The sequence below is a fragment of the Ursus americanus genome, chromosome 15, assembly GCF_024610735.1.
Source record: "Ursus americanus isolate L20-20 chromosome 15, mUrsAme1.1.p, whole genome shotgun sequence".
Taxonomy (NCBI): domain Eukaryota; kingdom Metazoa; phylum Chordata; class Mammalia; order Carnivora; family Ursidae; genus Ursus; species Ursus americanus.
In genome coordinates, this window is record NC_142141.1 from 52,127,318 (window position 1) to 52,145,696 (window position 18,379).

The 18,379-nt window shown below is 40.5% G+C and overlaps 1 pseudogene; it reads left to right on the forward strand.

Annotated features, from left to right (window-relative positions):
• Positions 1–656: 656 nt before the first annotated feature.
• On the forward strand, positions 657–17,972 carry LOC123785400 (nascent polypeptide-associated complex subunit alpha-like; annotated as a pseudogene).
• The last annotated feature ends 407 nt before the right edge of the window (positions 17,973–18,379 follow it).

Here is an 18,379-nt window from a genome sequence, read left to right on the forward strand (position 1 = left end):
CCTCGATACCCATCACCCGGCTACCCCCTCCCCCCACCCCTCTCCCCTCTGAAACCCTCAGTTTGTTTCCTGGAGTCCACAGTCTCTCATGGTTTGTCTCCCTCTTTGATTCCCCCCTTCACTTTTCCTTCCCTTCCTTTATGGTCCTCCGTGCTCTGAATGTTATTTTATTATCTTAATTCCTCAAGTTATGAATGAGCCAGCCAAGATTATGTATGTCCAGTCTCTGTCCTGTTCTCAGAAAAGAAAGGAAATGTGTCATTAATAATCAATGTTAGTGATTATAAAAACTGATTATACTGTCAGAAGTTACTCAATATTTGAATAGTTGAACATCTTTCTTGTCCTTATCTTGGGTAAGTCTCAACATCTCTGAGAAGAAAGAAAAGCTGAAGTGTTAGACCCACTTTACAGATGGGCAGACTGAGGGCCAGAGAAATTTACAACTAGGATTGCCATTGGTGGTGTGCTGTTAAATGTTTAAGAATCAACTCTCCCTGGGAGGAAACCCCAAAACCCTGATTTGTAGCATTTGCCAATTCTTGTGGTGTCAATACTCCCCCCATGGCTAACTTCAAGCTATCTACGTGGAGCCACTGAACGTGCAGTTGGAAGTTGCAGGTGGTGACTGAATTAGCAATGTCTGGGAAGTCGAAATGCAAGCCGGGAAGGGAAAGCCAAGTCATGTAAGTCCAGAAATGTCAGTTTTTTATAAATGGAAAACACTGTATACCTCTGAAAATAAGGTTTGCCTGAGGTTGAAGACAGAGATTGTCTACAAGTATTTATGAGATCCGTTGCCCCCAGGTCCCCTTCCTCCTTCCATTTTAATCTTGATTCTGGGTCTCCTTACCTGGCAGAAGACTAGAGAATTATTCTGTGGAGACTCTGAGGCGGTGGAAATTTGGGTTCCTGCCTCTCCAGAACAGCTTCTCCGGAGCCCTTGCGCCCCGCTCAGCCTCCCGCTCTGTTCCTGACCCCACAGCTGCTGCTGCCTGGGTCCGAATGCTCTACTGTCAGCTGCAGGAGGCTGCCCTCCAGCCCAGCAGGGCCTGGTGCAGGTGTGGGGACGGTCAGGGTCAGGGTCACCGCCAGCTGGGGCTGGCAGTGGCAAGTATGTTTGGTGGGTGACTCCGCAGAATCTCTTGCCTACTCCTCATTCAGGAACCAGCACCAAAGTGCAATCACTTGGTGGTGATGGGGGGGGGCGGGGAGAGGGGAGCTGGGGGGTGTGTGTGGCAATTTTAGGTTGTACCTTATTTTCTAATTTATTCTTTTATTATTGACTATGATTTTATTTTTCCTTGGGAATTGTGAAAAAATGTGAAATCTGAGATAAAGATGGGTTTCTCCAGGCACATACCACTGCGCTTTTTCAACTCCCTGTGGTGTCGCCCATCTATTGACGTTAAACCAGTGTTTCTCAAGGAGTGTGTTATTAGCATCTTGGGTGGGACATTTCTTTATTATAGAGGCTTCCTGTCTCTGCTTCTACCTGAAAAATGCCTGTGGTGCTCCCAGGAATAATGAGAACTCAAAAAACTCCCCAAACATTTCCAGATATCTCTTCCATCAGGTGGTATCCTCACTGGATGAAAACCCGATTCTCGATGATTATTTGGCTTGAGGCTTTGGGGATCTCACAGGTAGTTTGAATTAGGGTTGACTTTCTCACAAGGACTAACTGATATCTCCAAATTCTCGGTGCTTTTTTCCCCGTGATCTGCTCAGAGCTAAAGGTTGAGACAGTACCCCAAACCAGGGGGTAGGGTCTTGCTTTCTGGTTTGCCCCTATGTTAGGGTGTAACCATTTGGAATCCCATCTTCATCTGGACCATCACTTGTTAGGACTCACACTTGGGCCAACTCTGGACCTTATATTCTGTCCTCTATAACCACCGAGGCTGTAAAAACGAAAACTCTAGGGCATCTGTTTGGGCAAAAGACCTGAGCACACAGGCTGTACTGTGTGCTCTTCTGACCTCTCCTCCTGGCCTGAGAATTGATTTCTTGTTGTTTTGTCTTTTATCCAACATTTATGTCCTTTTCAGAAGCTGGAGTGGTCTAGCACTCTCACTTATCGTATTGAAATCTTTGAAAGGAATCAGTAGTTACAAATTTCACGGCTTGATTAGGAAAAAAGTATTATAAAAATAAGTACCTTTTTTGGCAAAGGCGAAACCATGGGATTCAGGAATAGCACTGATTATGTGGTCTAATGAAAGCTTAGTGAATGCGAGCCAGACAGATTTGGGTCCGAATCCCTGCTGTACCACTTACAGTCTGTGTGGCCCGGGGGTAAGTTATTAAATATCTTTAAACCTCAGTTTCTTCCTCTATGAAATGGGGAAAAAATAGCATCTTTCAAGGCGGTAGAGAGGATTAAAGAGATTGTATATTTTCAGCCCTGTCCCTTCTGCTCAACTTCATCTGTGAGGATTTTCAAATCTTATTCGCATTACTTTTTAAAAAATTCTTGTCCTTCTTTTGTCTTAGCAGTGGACCTCTCAGTGAGAGCTGGATACAGCTAGATGCCAGATGAAGTTTTAATTAAATGTGTAGAAGCTCAGTTAGGGAGCAAATTAAAGTATATCCTCAGAGACAGAACTTAAAATCTCTTAAAAGAAGCCCTCATTGTAAGTGAACAGACCATTTCCCATACCCCAAATACCCAACAGATTTCCTCAGATGTGTACCATCGGGGATGCCATTAGCTGTGAGAAAATGGACCGTGTCCTGAAAATACTACCACAGATAATGCCACCAGGACTCTCTTCTGTGTTCATTAAAACCTGGAAGAAATAGACAAATCCAGTTAATTCTTATATGACCAGGGTACAGGGAGTTCAGAACTCCAGAACAGAAATCACACTTGTGATGATCAGAAATGGGCAACTGTTGGAAGGAGGTGAGTAGACAGATAAGCTCTTGGTTACGGTTGGTTTTGTAATAAGCTATTGAGAACAGATAAGAAAACTTCCAGTGCAGGCACAGAATAGGTGAGTTTAACTTCTATGAATTATCTCAGAGAGAGAGAAGGAGAGAGAGAGAGTGAGAGAAGAAGGAGGAGGAGGAAGAGAAGGAGGAAGAGGAGAGAGAGAAAGAAATAGAACATTGTAATGATTCTGCTTGCTATTCCATCAAAGACCATGTACCTTCAATGAGAATGAAAAGAAAGACGAATCTCTTGTTGGTCCTGGGGGCCCTGGTTATATGATCATCGTACAGTGCTGAAAATGATTCTTATTTTGCAGATAGACGTTATTCATACAGAGTGGCTTTACATGCAAGTCAGGAACTTCATTTGGTGTGGAACTGATGAAGCAGCAGTCTGGGAATGTGAGAGCGACTTGGGGGCCTTGGATTGGGAGAGAAAGAATGTCTACCTTCATTTGAGTGATTGTCAAGGGTAATTTTTTTACACGTGATTTTTGCCAGATCATCTTGACTGACTTTAGAATCTAATCCGGTCGAGTGTAACTCTGTTGTGATTGGAATTTATATCCTCTACACGATAATCAATAGGTTATGTTAACCCTTGGATTAGTAAAAGTGAACATGTTTTTATATACACTAGAAACTATAAAAAAACTAGTGTTTTTATATACACTAGAAACTATAAAAAATTAAACATAATTTGGATGAAATAAGCCAACAGCTGAAGCAGTCTTTCCTCAAAATCATGTGAAAACCCTCTTTTCTTCCCAAATCTCATTTTAGGTGTGAGGGTGTTTATAATATTTTAAAAAAATTAGCGATAGCCCCAAACAGGTAAATGTTGATGCTTATAATTTTAGTAGGTTAGGGGTAATGTTCCAAAGCGTGTGAAATCTCACAAGAAGAGATTCAGAGTCAGAATCTTTCAGGACTAAGTAAACACTGTCCAGAAGGCAGACCAGGGAATTTTCTACTTTCTATAACCCAACCAATAAATAATGCATAGGCTTGGTGAGCATGCAGTGGCAGGAAAAGGAGTTGAATCATTCTGTAGGCTATTTTATCCAGGTTGTGCTAGATTGGATACTCTGGCCATAGAGAATTATCCTTCTAGGAGGTCCTGATTGAAGGTAATGAGCACCTTAGCACAAAATCCTAACAGAAACAGTGCAGACTATTGGTTATGGACTAGAACTTTTTAAAAGTTCTATGGCAATTTGATGTTTGAAAGAGTGCATTTCATATCATTATAAAAGTTGCCACTAACCATCTGTTTCAGCATCATGGCATCATGCTGTTGGTCAGCACTGGAAAAATGAACAACTTGTTGTTTTTGATGAACACCATTTAGGTTTATCTGAGCATATGAAACACTAATGGTAATTTAATTCAACATTTATTGTGTGTCTAGAATGTGAACAGCATGGTAGGAGGCAGTAGGAAAGAGTTTGGGAAGACAGAATTCCTTTTCTCCAGGTGTTGGCGGGCCAGCACAAGAGACAAAGAATGTGCATAGATTGCTCCTGTGGCAACAGGGTTAATTGTTTTAGGCATGTTTTGCACGTCTACTCTATGCCGGCACTATGCTTAAAGCTGCAAATACAGACATAAGAAACACAGTCCTTGCTCTCTAGGAGGTGACCATAAGGTTGCAGGGCGGCCTCAGGAAGAGACAGGGCTATGGAAAGTCACAATATACTGTTCTACCTGCTGTAATAGAGAAAACCCAAGGGTATGATGGGTCACAAGAGAAGATGATCCAATACCATCCTTCTTTAGGGGCATCAAAAAAGGCTACCCAAAGACAACTGGCCTGAGTTCTTTAAGATTGAGCATTTATTCACTGTTCCATTTGGTACATTAGGATTGACTCCTACCCTCTTCTGAGCACTGCTCTGGGCCTATGGGATCTATAGCAACAACACAACTGAGATCCCTGGCTTCATGGAGCATATATTCTAGTGGGGAGAAAGAGAGAATAAGTGAGTAGATAAATAAGATAAATCAGCTGCTAAACTTGCTTTGAAACGTTAGGTATGTGGGAACAAAAACGATAAATATATTTTAATGACAAATCATCTTAATAATCAGAAAATGCCAGATACCTAAATACTAATATTTTCATTGTTTTGCTGGATTACAAACAAATCTCCTAAATACAGCAATAATCTCTTCATAGTTGCATAACCTAACTAACTGAACGATAGCCAATTAAAAAAGGGGTAAGATAGGAGAAGGATATACCAGAAAGAAAAACACTAATAGAGAAAAATATCACATTGGCGAGTCATAGACATGGGAGAGGATGATGTCTTCATGGATCTGTAAACATATTTAGCGTGGCCAGGGGATAGTGCAGGGGATGATGCAGCAAGAGGTCAGACGGGAAAAATGAGTAGTGACCAGACCAGAAAGCCCTGTCTGCCAGACTGAGGAACTTGGACTTTATTGTCAAGGGAGATTTTTCATCATGTCATCCAGATGTTGAAATGTTTATATTAGAAAGATGAATTTGGCAGCAGAGTGGAGACTGGTTAGCAGAGGGCATAGTTGGAGATGGGGGTTAATTACATGGCGACTGCAAGTGTCCAGGGGAGAAATGATGTGGGTCTGAGCTAAGGCAGAGTCAGTGTTGATGGACATGACCTAATTAAGGAAGGCAGAATCCTTAGGGTCTAGTCATTGGTAGGGTATGGTGGCTTTGTCAGATGCTCCAGTAAGAGTGGTGTTATTCCCCAAGATGGAGACCTTAGGGGGGACATGTTTAAATAGGCAAATAATGAGTTTGGTCTTAAACCTAGGGCGTTTGAGATATGTAAGGGACAATTAAGTGGGTATGTTCAGGAGGCAGCTGAATCTATGAGTTTAGGGCTCAGCAGAGTGGTTGGCGCTGGGGAATCACTGAATCGGGGACTGTCTGGGTGACTGAAGAAGCTTCAGCCTTTCAACTGAAGACAGAACAACTTGTTCAATGAAAACGGAGCTAAGAAGTGGGATGGTTCATTTCATGTGTCAACTAGAATGAGATTAAAGGTTCCCGGATAGCTGGTCAGACATTGTTTCTGGGTGTGTCTGTGGGAGTGTCTCTAGGACAGATTAACATTTAGTTAGTAGACTGAGTAAAGAAGACTGCCTTCACTAATGTGGGTTGGGGGGTGGGGAGGGCATCATCCAACCCACTGAGGACCTGCCTAGAACAAAAAGGCAGAAGAAAGTCGAATTCACTCTCTTTTTGCTAGAGCTGAGACATCTACCTTTTGCTCTTGGACATCGGCACCTCTGGTTCTCAGGTTTTTGGACTCAGACTGGGACTTATACCATCGATTGGCCTGATTCTCAGGCCTTTAGACTCAGGCTGGATTATACCACTGGCTTTCCTGGTGCCTCATCTTGCAGAGGGCAGACTGTAGAACTTCTCAGCTTCCGTCACCATGTGAGCCGATTCCTATAATAAATCTTCTCCTATCTATAGCTATAGCTCTATCTCCTGTTGGTTCCGTTTCCCTGGAGAACCCTAATACAGGACGTATGGCTGTGTTGTTTGTATCATAGATGCAGATGTGTTTGTGGGCTCAGAAAGCTAGAAGCAGCTAACAGAATTCCATGCTTGTGGGTTCTGTTTTCTCTCTGAAGTAGGAAGAAAGGCCAGTTACCAAGTAAAGATGATTATTATCATCTTTTTTTTTACATTATATTACTTTTTTATTTACATTATATTTACTTTTATATTTTTATTTATATTATATTTACATTATATATATAAAAATATACATTATATATATTTATATGTATAAATATACATTATATATTTATATTTACATTATATTTACTTTGATATTTACTTTACTTTTATATTTATATTTATTTACATTATATACACTTTTATATTTACATTATATTTACATTATATTACTTGGAGTGCAAGGAGAGGAGGAAAAATATGAAAGACCAAAAAAGAGATAGAAATCATTTTGACTAATGCACAGGACAAGGTTTTGCAGAGGAGGTGGACTGGGTCCTAATGTGCATGAGATGGAGGAAAAAGGGGAAGGAGGAGTAAGTTCCAGAAAGGGGACTAGAATGAGAAGAAGAAAGAAACCCAAGAGTGAAGGTCATTTGAAGGTCACTAACTCACAAAACCGAGAGTGTTGTGTAGATAGCAGGAAATTATACAGATATAACAATTACAAAATGTTTATTTATGTGTTTCTATCTTGGCACAAAGATGGGTCCTCAATAAATATGTGTTAAATGAATGAAAGCAACTTCATTTGCTGTACAGCAAATTAGAAAATTAAAAGGAGCATCCAAGGACAACGAATAGATACTAATTTCCTTATTTCTTAAAATAGCAAAATATCATTATATTTCACTTCCATCGATGTAGGTGTTCTAGTCACTATTGCTACATAACTATCCCCAAATAGTGGGTTAAAACAGCAGCCTTTTGAAAGGTAAATGTCACAGATTCTGTAGGCAGGGAATTCAGGCATGGCCCAGCTGGCTAATTCTTCTGCTTCTGGTGACTTTGAGATGACTTAGTGGTCCTCAGTCAGCAGTTCGGTTAGTTGGGTCCACTATGCTAAACACCCTATAATGCACAGGACAACCCCCATCCACTCTTCCTCACAAATGATTGTTCAGCCCAAAATGTCGATAGTGCTGATGTTGAGAAATTCTGCAGTAGATCCAGGGACCCAAGAGAAATGGGCAGCGGCTGTAAGGCCTTCTGAAGCCATGCAGAGTCACTTCTCCCCCATCATACTGCTTCCAGGAGGTTCACAAAGCCAGTCTAGGGAAAGGGACTGGACTCTACCTGTTGATGGGGGGTTGGCAAGGTCACATCGTGCTAGAGCATGTGGACATATAATTTTGGAAAGTACAATTTACTCTAAAAGAGATGAAAGCATAAAACAGATATGGGGAGGGCAGCATTTAATGCTAGAAAAGGTGGGGTCCAGGATATATATATAATGCAGATGGGGAATGAAATGGACCCAATGTGCTTTATAGAACAAGTGTGCTTCCATTAGGAAAGCCAAGAGGGAAAACTGCTTCTCCCCCATCTCTGGTACAATTGACAAGCAACAAATCAGTGACAGGTGGGCCTATCAGGAAGAATTGGGCTTCCCCTCCTGCTGGTTCCTTGGGACATGCTGTCCTAGGGTCTTTACTGATGATGAGGTCACTGAGCTTAGGCCACCAGTATTTTCACCGGAGACTCATTTTCTGAGCTCTTGATACCTATGGAGGTGATGGAGAACAGTTCTTTGGCTTATGTTCATTCTTGTGTTGCCCTGCCTTTAAGGCCAGGTCTCCTGTGAGGCCAAACATCCAAGCCTCCGCTCTGCCTTCCGTTGACATGAGTTCTCTCCCAAGAGACTCCTTGGGCCTCTGCATAAAATCACCAATGAGTCAAATTTGATTTGCAGTTGTATTTTGCTTATTAAAACAAGTATTTATAATGAATCTTTAAAAGACATTTAAACAAGTTGTCAATATCTAAAAATCAGAAATTTCACATAAAATAAACTTTCTTGCTTCTTTTGAAAGCCTGGAAGATCTAGCTATATGGGATCCACATTCCTGACAGCAACAGTTGTCAGAATCAGATAGCATCTGTCTTGGGAGATACTTTGTGGTCGAAAAAGTCTGTGAAGTACAAGGGAGAGTCCCCATTTTAGGAATTCCCAATGCATGGTGGCATATTAAACTCCCTGGCAAGCCCTGAATCATGCTGATAATGAGGCTAATGCTAATAATCACTGTGTAATTTTGTTTAATGCGGCATTTCCAATGAGGAAGAAAACTTCCTTTTTTAAAAAAAATACTTTGAGACATGTAGAAGCAAAATGTAAGCAGGCCCTCATGACAGCCTTTGACTTGCAAGAAAATGCCTGAATCTGGGATCTTTGGTACATGATATATGTGAAATATATATATATATATATATGTAATATTAATAATTATATATTATATGTGTGTGTGTATATATATATATACTTTTTTTTTTTTTTTTTTTTTTTTTTTTGCAAAAATGGGTGAAACAATTTTCCTGTTTGTGTTCATGCCTTTGTTCAGACACCTTCCTTAGTGACTTTGGCCTCGCTCCAGTGATGTGTTTGGCTAATAGGGGAATAACAAATATGACACATGCATAGATTTAAAATTCCTGTGTATTAGGTCTTGTCCTCACTTGCTAGGCTTAGAATTCTTAGACCACTATTTGAATATGTGAGCTAGGGGCGCCTGGGTGGCACAGTCGTTAAGCATCTGCCTTCAGCTCAGGGTGTGATCCCAGCATTCTGGGATGGAGCCCCACATCAGGCTCCTCCGCTAGGAGCCTGCTTCTTCCTCTCCCACTCCCCCTGCTTGTGTTCCCTCTCTCGCTGGCTGTCTCTCTCTCTGTCAAATAAATAAATAAATAAAATCTTTTAAAAAAAAATGAATATGTGAGCTAGCCTGCTGGAGGGGCCAGGTGGTGGAGAACTGAGGTGTCCCAGCCTACAACCCAGGCCAACTGGCAGACTTGTGAATGGGCTCTCTGGGACCAGCCAGCCTACAGACAATTTTCCAACTAACTATAAGTAAATACACGAACCCAGCTGACATGGCTTGGAACAGCTAACTGTTCTGAGCTGAGGCCTGCCCAAATTGCCAACGCACAGAATCATGAGCAAAGAAGTGGTTGCCATTTTATGTTACTGAATTTTGGGATTGAACAGTGATGGAAGACAGACAGCTATCACTCTCTGAAACTGTGTATGATGATTTGCTTAGTCACTGCCCTCCCTTCTAGGATTTAGCCTTGCGAAGGCAGGAACTTTGTCTTGTTTATACCGTGGTTGGCAAGCTTAGAACAGTCTGGAAGCCACCCACAGAAACCCTCAGGAAATATGTTGAATGGATGAAAATCTCCTGAAAATCTTTCATGGAGCAGCCTCATCTGCTCCTCCTCGTTCCTGGAGAAAGGGAAGAGAAGGCGGTATTGTCAGGAGAGGTGGGGGGATTATAAATCCAGGTGATCTGGAGTCAACAACGCTTGACATTTTTTTAAGAGTGGAAAATTTCAGTCTCCACAAAAGTAGAGACTGGTTTGATACGCTTCTCCTGAAATTGAATTCCTTCCTCAACAATTATAAATTTATGACCGATATTGTGTCATTTATTCTGAGTGAAAACGTTTCTGAACTCTCTCAGCATGGCCACTCCAATAGATAGAAGAAGGTGTGTGTGTCTGTTTTTAACTCAGTTGATACTTGGTCTATTAGAGAGAAAAATGACTTCAAGGTCTTTTAATTTTTTCCTAAATACAATATTACAAATGAAGCAGCCACACTTACTCATAAAACTCCAGTCCTATCAAAATCTTGGCATACTGCTTCAAAGACTGCTCTGCATTAACTGCACATTATGAACTCAGTCCAGAAGTCTGAAAAAAGAGAAAACTCCCATTTGGATGGAAAAAAAAAAAAACAATTAAATTTAACTGGTAAAGAGGAAGAAATGAAAGAAAATGCAAGATTAAGACGAAGATTATTTTTTTATGTGAAATCATCAACGCAGGTGAAATGTTTCAGAGGAAAGATCAAAGTCCCGATATTTTGTGAGGAAGCCAAAGGAATGTACCATATGTGCTCTGTGGGTCCACACATATGGAGCCCTGAGTGTCTATCCTCTTGACTGAACAGACACTTTTAATGTAATCGGTTCAAGGTCTGAATCAAGTTTAATTTCAGAAGACCACTAGTTGAGCGTCAGCCATTTATTATTCAAAATTATTTTACTCTCCAATGAAGTTACCTCTGCAGAAAGTGTTGCTTCCATTTTTTTTTTTTAATAGTCTTTTTTCATCTTACAAGATTGCCTGAGAATCTTAGGATCAAAACCTGTGAGACTGTAGGGGCGCCTGGGTGGCACAGCGGTTAAGCATCTGCCTTCAGCTCAGGGCGTGATCCTGGCATTACGGGATCGAGTCCCACATCAGGCTCTTCCGCTATGAGCCTGCTTCTTCCTCTCCCACTGCCCCTGCTTGTGTTCCCTCTCTCGCTGGCTGTCTCTCTCTGTCAAATAAATAAATAAAAAAATCTTAAAAAAAAAAAAAAAAACAAACCTGTGAGACTGTAAAAAGCCGTATTATTCCTGTCTCAATTTTTACCATTAAAAATAAGACAAGCAAAACAGTTGAAACAAAACTTGTGCGTAAAAAATAGGTAATGGTATTATGCACCTGCATGAAGACCTTAATTATTGTATTTTTGAAATGATGCATATGGTCAAATATCAAATGTTACAAAGGATATATAGTAAAATGTAGCCCTATATTCTAGCCTTGCTCACCTATCCCACAGTGCTTTCTCCAAGAGTCAACAATCTGAGTTGTTTCTTGTACCTTTGTAGAGATAGGCAATGCACACACAAGCATTAGGCAGGTGCCTCTGTTTTATTTCTCCTATTTGGATGATTACATGATATAAAGACTCTCAAACACCCTGTTTTCTTTTCCCACTGTATCCAGCTTATGTTGTCAATCATTCTATGTTACAACGACTGGTGCTTCCTCATTGTTTTCAATGTTGCATAGAATTCCATTATATGATGTATTATAATTTATTTTATCATTTTCTTATTGATGAATATTTAAGTTTTTTTTATTCTTTAGCTGCCATGGAAATGCCACAATTAATAGTCTACTATACTGTCTTTAGGCATATGTGTAAGTATATCTGTGGGATAAAAGCACTCCAACAGAATGGCTGAGATAAACACATTTTAAATTTTAATACATATTGACAAATTTTATAGAGATTATATAAAAGTTATACCACCAATAATAATGTATCATATGCTTATTTCTCCAGACCCTTGCCCACTCAGTGTCACAGCATTTTGCCGATATGATAGGTAAGAAATGTATCTTATTGTAGTTTTCATTTGCAATTCTCTTATTTTGCAGTGACTATCTTTTCATAAGAATAAAAATATTTATATTTTCTTTCTGAGAATTGCCTATTCATGACCTTTATCTGTGTTCATAGGATTCTTTTTTCTTCTTTTAATATATTTTTTAAATTTTATTTAATTGAGATAGAGAGGGGAAAAGAGAGAGCATGAGTAGGGGTGGGAGAGGGGCAGAGGGAGAAGCAGACTCTCCACTGAGCAGGGAGCCCAATGCCGGGCTCAATCCCAGGACCCTGGGATCATGACCTGAGCCAAAGGCAGATGCTTAGCCAACTGAGATACCAAGGTGCCCCTTTTTCTTAGTAATAATTTATAATAAATCAATAACATTTGTAGTAGCCATTATATATATTTATATAATTAGAGACATTAACCTTTACGTGAATACTGCCAATATTTTTTTGCAGTTTCCTATTTGTCAGTTGACGTTGATCATGTTGTGGTGGAATTTTTTTATATCATTAATTTATTTTACAAGCAACCTATTCTACCTTTGAAGTTCCCTGAGAGTCAACACTATAAAGAATATATCATATTTCTTATGAGAATTTTTATTTAATCCAAATTGGTAAAAACTGTTAGGAGCCATGCATGTGGGCATGCTTTCTAGGTGAAACCCCAGAAGATTCTAGCAGCAACCAGTGGACCGTGATCACGCTCAAGTGGAATCTGACCACGAAAGAGTTGATCTCTGAGAAGGTTCTATCCACATTTTACATGATAAAGAACATAGCCCTTAAGATAGAGAAAATGAGTCTCCATTTAAAAATATTTTCTGTGGGGACACCTGGTGGCTCAGGCAATTGAGTGTTGGACTCTTGGTTTCAGCTCAGGTCATGAGCTCAGGGTCCTGAGATCGAGCCCTGCATTGGGTGCACACTCAGTGGGGAGTCTGCTGGAGATTCTCTCTCCCTCACCCTCTGCTTCTCCCCCTTCTCACGGGTGTTCTTTCTCTCTCTAAAACAAACAAGTAAAATCTTTAAAAAAATTTACAGTGAAAACCAGAGATTAATTTGGGGAAACATTCACTTCCATGCTCAGTAAAGTGTAGGAGTACATGATTTCTGTGAAATAAGAGACCGATGACAAGATGAAAGTCCCAGTGTTGCATGACTAGGGATATACCTGAGAGGTAGGTGGAAATGAAAGATAACCGGATGAGATAGAGAGGAGTGAAAACAATGTTAAGATAAAATTATGAAGGTAAAATTGCTGTTGGAAGACTAATCGGTACTGTCGAAAAATCATTAGGTGAAAGAGAACACAAATATTTCGGAAAGGACAGAAATACAATAAAAATGAGCAAAAGGAAAATGCAAAGAGAGGAGGTGAAGCAGAGAGCCGCTGATTGGGATGAAGACACTAGAGGACATGGAATTAACAAAGATGAGGACATCCTAGCCCTCAGATTTCTTCCGTGAGAGCAGCTAAAGAAACTAACTCTGGGTCATTTAACCAGAGAGAATTGACGTACAAATAGCTGTTAGCTCACAGTCTCTGCAAGGAAGTACCAGAATCAGCCTTGGAGTCGTGGTAACCAGGAAGGAGGCAGGGCGGGCGGTAGGCAGAGAGGTTGCAGCCTGGACCGCAGAAGGACTGAGTGTGGGATCCGGGTGTCCCGCTTCCTACTGCTCCTGGTGCTTGGATGTAGTTGCTCCCACTGCTGCCGCCCAGCTTCTTCCCACGAGTGACCTTTGTTTCGAAGTCCGTCGTGGTGCATCTGAGTGGGGAAGTGTACATTATGTTCCTATATCCCAGACCCTGGGAAGGCGGTGAATGTGCGGTGTCTGCCATTTTCCCTTTCTGTAGAGGTGAGCGGGCTTTTCCGAACACAACCGGAGAATCTTCAAACATTAAAAAAAAAAAAAAAAGCTTAAGAGTGTGGGCTGGATTTAGAAACCTGGTTCTAATGAATAGAATACACTAAAAGCGATGGGATAGCCCTTCAGAGATTAGGTTACAAAACACTGACTGCCTGCTTGTTGGACTCTCTCTGGCCCTTGTCACTTGCTCAGTTAGTGACATAAGCTGCCGTTGAGCTGCCCCCTCCCAAGGAATGCAAGGCATCTCAGGCCAATTGCTAGGGAGGAGCTCAGTCCCTCTGTTCAACATCTAGTGGGAAAACGAAATCCCGCCAACAACCACCTGTGAGTGAGCTTGGAGGCAGATCCTTTTCCAGTTGAACCTTGAGATGAGTTCCATCCCAGCTGACACCTTGACAGCATACTGGAAGAGACTCTGAGCCAGAGCCACCCAGCTGAGCTGTGCCCGGATTCCTGACCCACAGAAATGGTGAGATAGTATATGTTGTTTAAATCTGCTGGGTTGTGTAGAATTTGTTTTGAAGCAACAGAAAACCAATTAAAAAAAAAAAAAAAACCTAACTACTTCTTAATGATTCTTAGGTCAAGAGTTAGCCAAAACAAAAACTATTGATTCCTGGGGGGGCGGGAGACAATGAAAGAAAAATCACACATCAAAATATATAGGTGAGCTTTTACTTCTGACCTCAATGGTAGAATTTGTGGTTGAGCGGTGTATCAGTAAGAACAACAAAAGCTGGTTGCATTGAAAAAATAGATTCTTTTTGAAGACTTCAGAGATTGCAGAAGCTGCTTGGAAGTAAGGGGCCAAGCTCCTGGAGACAGGCCAACTTATTGACTTGGATTTCTGCCAAGGTTGGGAACTGAGGGGCTAATATCCCAGACGAAGGAAGAAGATGGAAACTGGTAGATAAACTCTTTCCCTTTCCTTGCCCTCGCCTACCCCAGAAAGACCCTACGGAGGTGCAGTTTACAGAGCTCCCCAGGGCTGGCTCTTAGGCACTGAGCAAGCCCACTTGCAGACAGCCACACTCCTGCGGACTCTCCTGACAGCCCTGCCTCACCCCCTTGTGCCTCATTCCTGCTCCCCAGAATGCTAATTCCTAGTAAAGTAATAACTCATAAGACCTCTGCCTGAGGCTTTGCTCAGTATTGAAACCAGATTCAAAATAAATGAATGGAAACTAAAACATTTTTAAGACACCAACAACAGCTAATTAGGAAACATCATGGGAAAAGCACCCCATAAGTTTTATTAGGTTGTGTTTTCTTTATCAGTTAAAAATATTTTCTAATTGCCATTGTGATTTCTCCTTCAGAACCATAAATTAATATATGTGAAGGGCTAAAAAGGTACACCGTAAGCACGATATAAGAGCTAGCTTTTATTATTGAAGAGCATAAAAGTAACACATCCTCCTATATTTACATATATATAAACATACACTATTACAAATAAAACTCACAATACATAGTACAAACAAAATAGTAACAACAGCTAGCATTTACAGAGTGTCCTAGATGTCTCTGTATGACACTACCATGTACATTTATCCACACTTTACAAATGAGGAAACTGAGGCACAGTAATTTGTCCAGTTGCTTTCCAGTTGGGAAGTGACAGAGCCTAAATTTGAACATAGGCGAATTTCTTCTCTAAAGAGCTTTTGAATTCTGGTCCAGTTTAGATAATGAGAGGCATAATAAAGACTTTGTCTTTTCAAACCCTATTAAAATATAATAAAAAATAAGTAAACCCATATGATACTGGAAAGCCAGTGGGGGTGCTGATGTCATAATAAAACAGGAAATTCTGGAATGTAGAAAGCAATTGGTAATAGATTGATAGTTAGTGCTAACAGAGCTGAAAAACCTACAACCTTACTACACTGTAACCTGAGCTCCAAAAAATTAGCGGGAATGGGAGAAAGCATGGACTGTGCTGGCCTGCCAGATACTGAAAAGGCAACAGGTGGAAAAGAGCTCTCTTGTCCCCAACTCCACTCCTAGAGAGAAGCTGCCTCTGGAATTAATTCCCAGGATGCTGCTGTAATGTGGGAGTTCTGGGGATGGGCTGTTGATGCAAAGCTTGTAAGCATCCCAAGAGCCAAGATGCAAGGTGCCTTAGGAGCCCATGTCTCCAAGGCCCTCTGAGGGATCTGGCGATCTCACATCCACACACCTGGAGAGCCAGGCTAGCTCTGTGTCTGTGGGTCTGTGTGTCCTCGGGCCTCCCTTCTCCATGCTTCCCTGTCTCCCTTCCTCCAGGCCTCACCCCTCCCCACACTCCATTCAGCACCAAATGCTGTGTTGAATGGAAAACATAAACTAAACAAAGATCATTCCAAACCAAATTAGGCAATAGAATGAGCTAAATAATTATTATAATTACATTATATATTATATATTTTTTATATAAACATTACATATATGTCACATTAAAAGATATAAAATTTTACAAATAAAATAAAAGCCTATATTATATAGATATAATAATAAATAAGCTTAATAATCATTAGCATGTTCAGAGGGTTTCAATATAAAGCTAAATGAATATGAATCCAACAGACTTATTGGGGGATTTTCAGAGTTATCTTAAAAATCAGTATATCAAGTCGAGAAGAATTGTCAGCATATTCATAACTTTGTACCAAACAAAATAAGAATATGAAGACTTTTCAAGCCCTTATGAAAAAATTACAAAATTAGGCTTGAGGACATAATTACAAAGAGACAGAGCAAAAAAATATTTGCTACATATGTAGCATTAGGGATTAGTATCCCAACCTATACTAAGTACCTTATAAGACATTTATAAGAAAACTCAAAATTAAAAAAATATTCAAAAGATATAAAGGGGGAAAATGAACAATAAACAGATAGAAAGTAACACAACCTCACTGGTTATCAGGAATGTGCAAATAGGGGCGCCTGGGTGGCACAGCGGTTAAGCGTCTGCCTTCGGCTCAGGGAGTGATCCCGGCGTTATGGGATCGAGCCCCACATCAGGCTCCTCCGCTATGAGCCTGCTTCTTCCTCTCCCACTCCCCCTGCTTGTGTTCCCTCTCTCCCTGGCTGTCTCTATCTCTGTCGAATAAATAAATAAAATCTTAAAAAAAAAAAAAAAAAGGAATGTGCAAATAAATACCAGAAGACTAGTTATGTGCTCTCTCTGTCCACACTATAATTTCAAATATTCAAAAGATGGATTATATCCTGTTCTTTTGGAGGTGAAGGAAAACAGATAGGTGGAAGATAAATTAATAAACCAGTCTGCAATGTATTTGGGCAGTATCTATCAAAATTTAAACTATGCTATCTTTTATTTTAGATTTCTACTTCTAGAGACTTTCTGTATGGAAATACTCAAACAAAATGTATTAGTAGAAACATCCTATAAAAAACAATGGACAACCTAAATTATTAAATAAATTAAAGTACATTCAAAATATGAACAACCCTAGTGCTTTAAAAAGAATTCTATCCAAGGTATTTTGGAAAGAGACATTTAATGTAATTTTAGATCTCCTTTTAGAAAGCCATTTGGCAATGGTATCAAAAGTTATCTCCATACACCTTCATACTCTTCCTGCTGCCATCTTGGGTCAGTAGTCCTATCCCAACACTGTCCCTGCCACAGAGCAGCAATCGCCACGGCCCTGGACTGAGACAGGGTCAGACAGAGCCTGGCATTGGTGACTCAGTATCAGAGCTGGAGGAACAGGATTCCACACAGGCAAGCACATAGCAGACCCAGCGGGCACCAGCCCCTGAAATGGATGAACCAGGCAGGAAAAATAAAGCAAAGAAAGTCAGAATGAAAAGAAGTCAATGGAAGGTCATGTCCAAACTGAGTCCTCCACAGGTTACAGAAGTTATTAGAGTCACCATCCAGAAATCTTAGAATGTTCCCTTTATCATCGTAAGGCCATATGTCTACAAGAGCCCAGCTTTAGACACACATGATTTTGGGGGAAGAAGCCAAGGTCAGGGGCCTATCTCAGCAAGCATAGCTAGCAGCTGCTGAGAAATTCAAAGTTCAAGGTGAACCTGTCCAGAACATTCAAAAAAAAGAGAGACTCCAACTGCATCAGAGGAGAGTGAAGAGAAGGAAGTTAAGGAAACAGATGTGGACATTTGGACCATAGGACTGATCACGTCAGAAGCAAACATGTCAAGCGCAAAGGCGGCTAAGCCCTGAAGAACAACAGTAATGGCATTGTAGCTGCTATTATGGAATTAACAAAGTAACCAACCGAAAATAAGGACTCTTATTTACTTTGGTGCTTCAAAAGAGTGACTGTTGTTTGGTTTTACACTTGTGCTGTTTCCATCATTAATATAAGTGCGGCTTCTATTTCACTCTGCTTCGTCTATTGGTTCTCATGTAGCGATTCCGCTTTAGGAAATCATCAGAAAACACAAAGACAAATTTCTGTATTTATGCTTATACAAATATTCTTGAAATATAAAAAAAAAATAAACAACAAATGACAAACAGAAAAATGAAAAGAATGGACAATACTCTAAATGTCCTAGGAGAAAAAAATAAACAGGACCTCCATATAATGTAGTGTCATCTTGTGGCAGGGTCATCGAGCACAATGGTCAAGAAGGAATTCTTGAGATGGTTTATGGTGCAAAAAGGTGTTTCTATT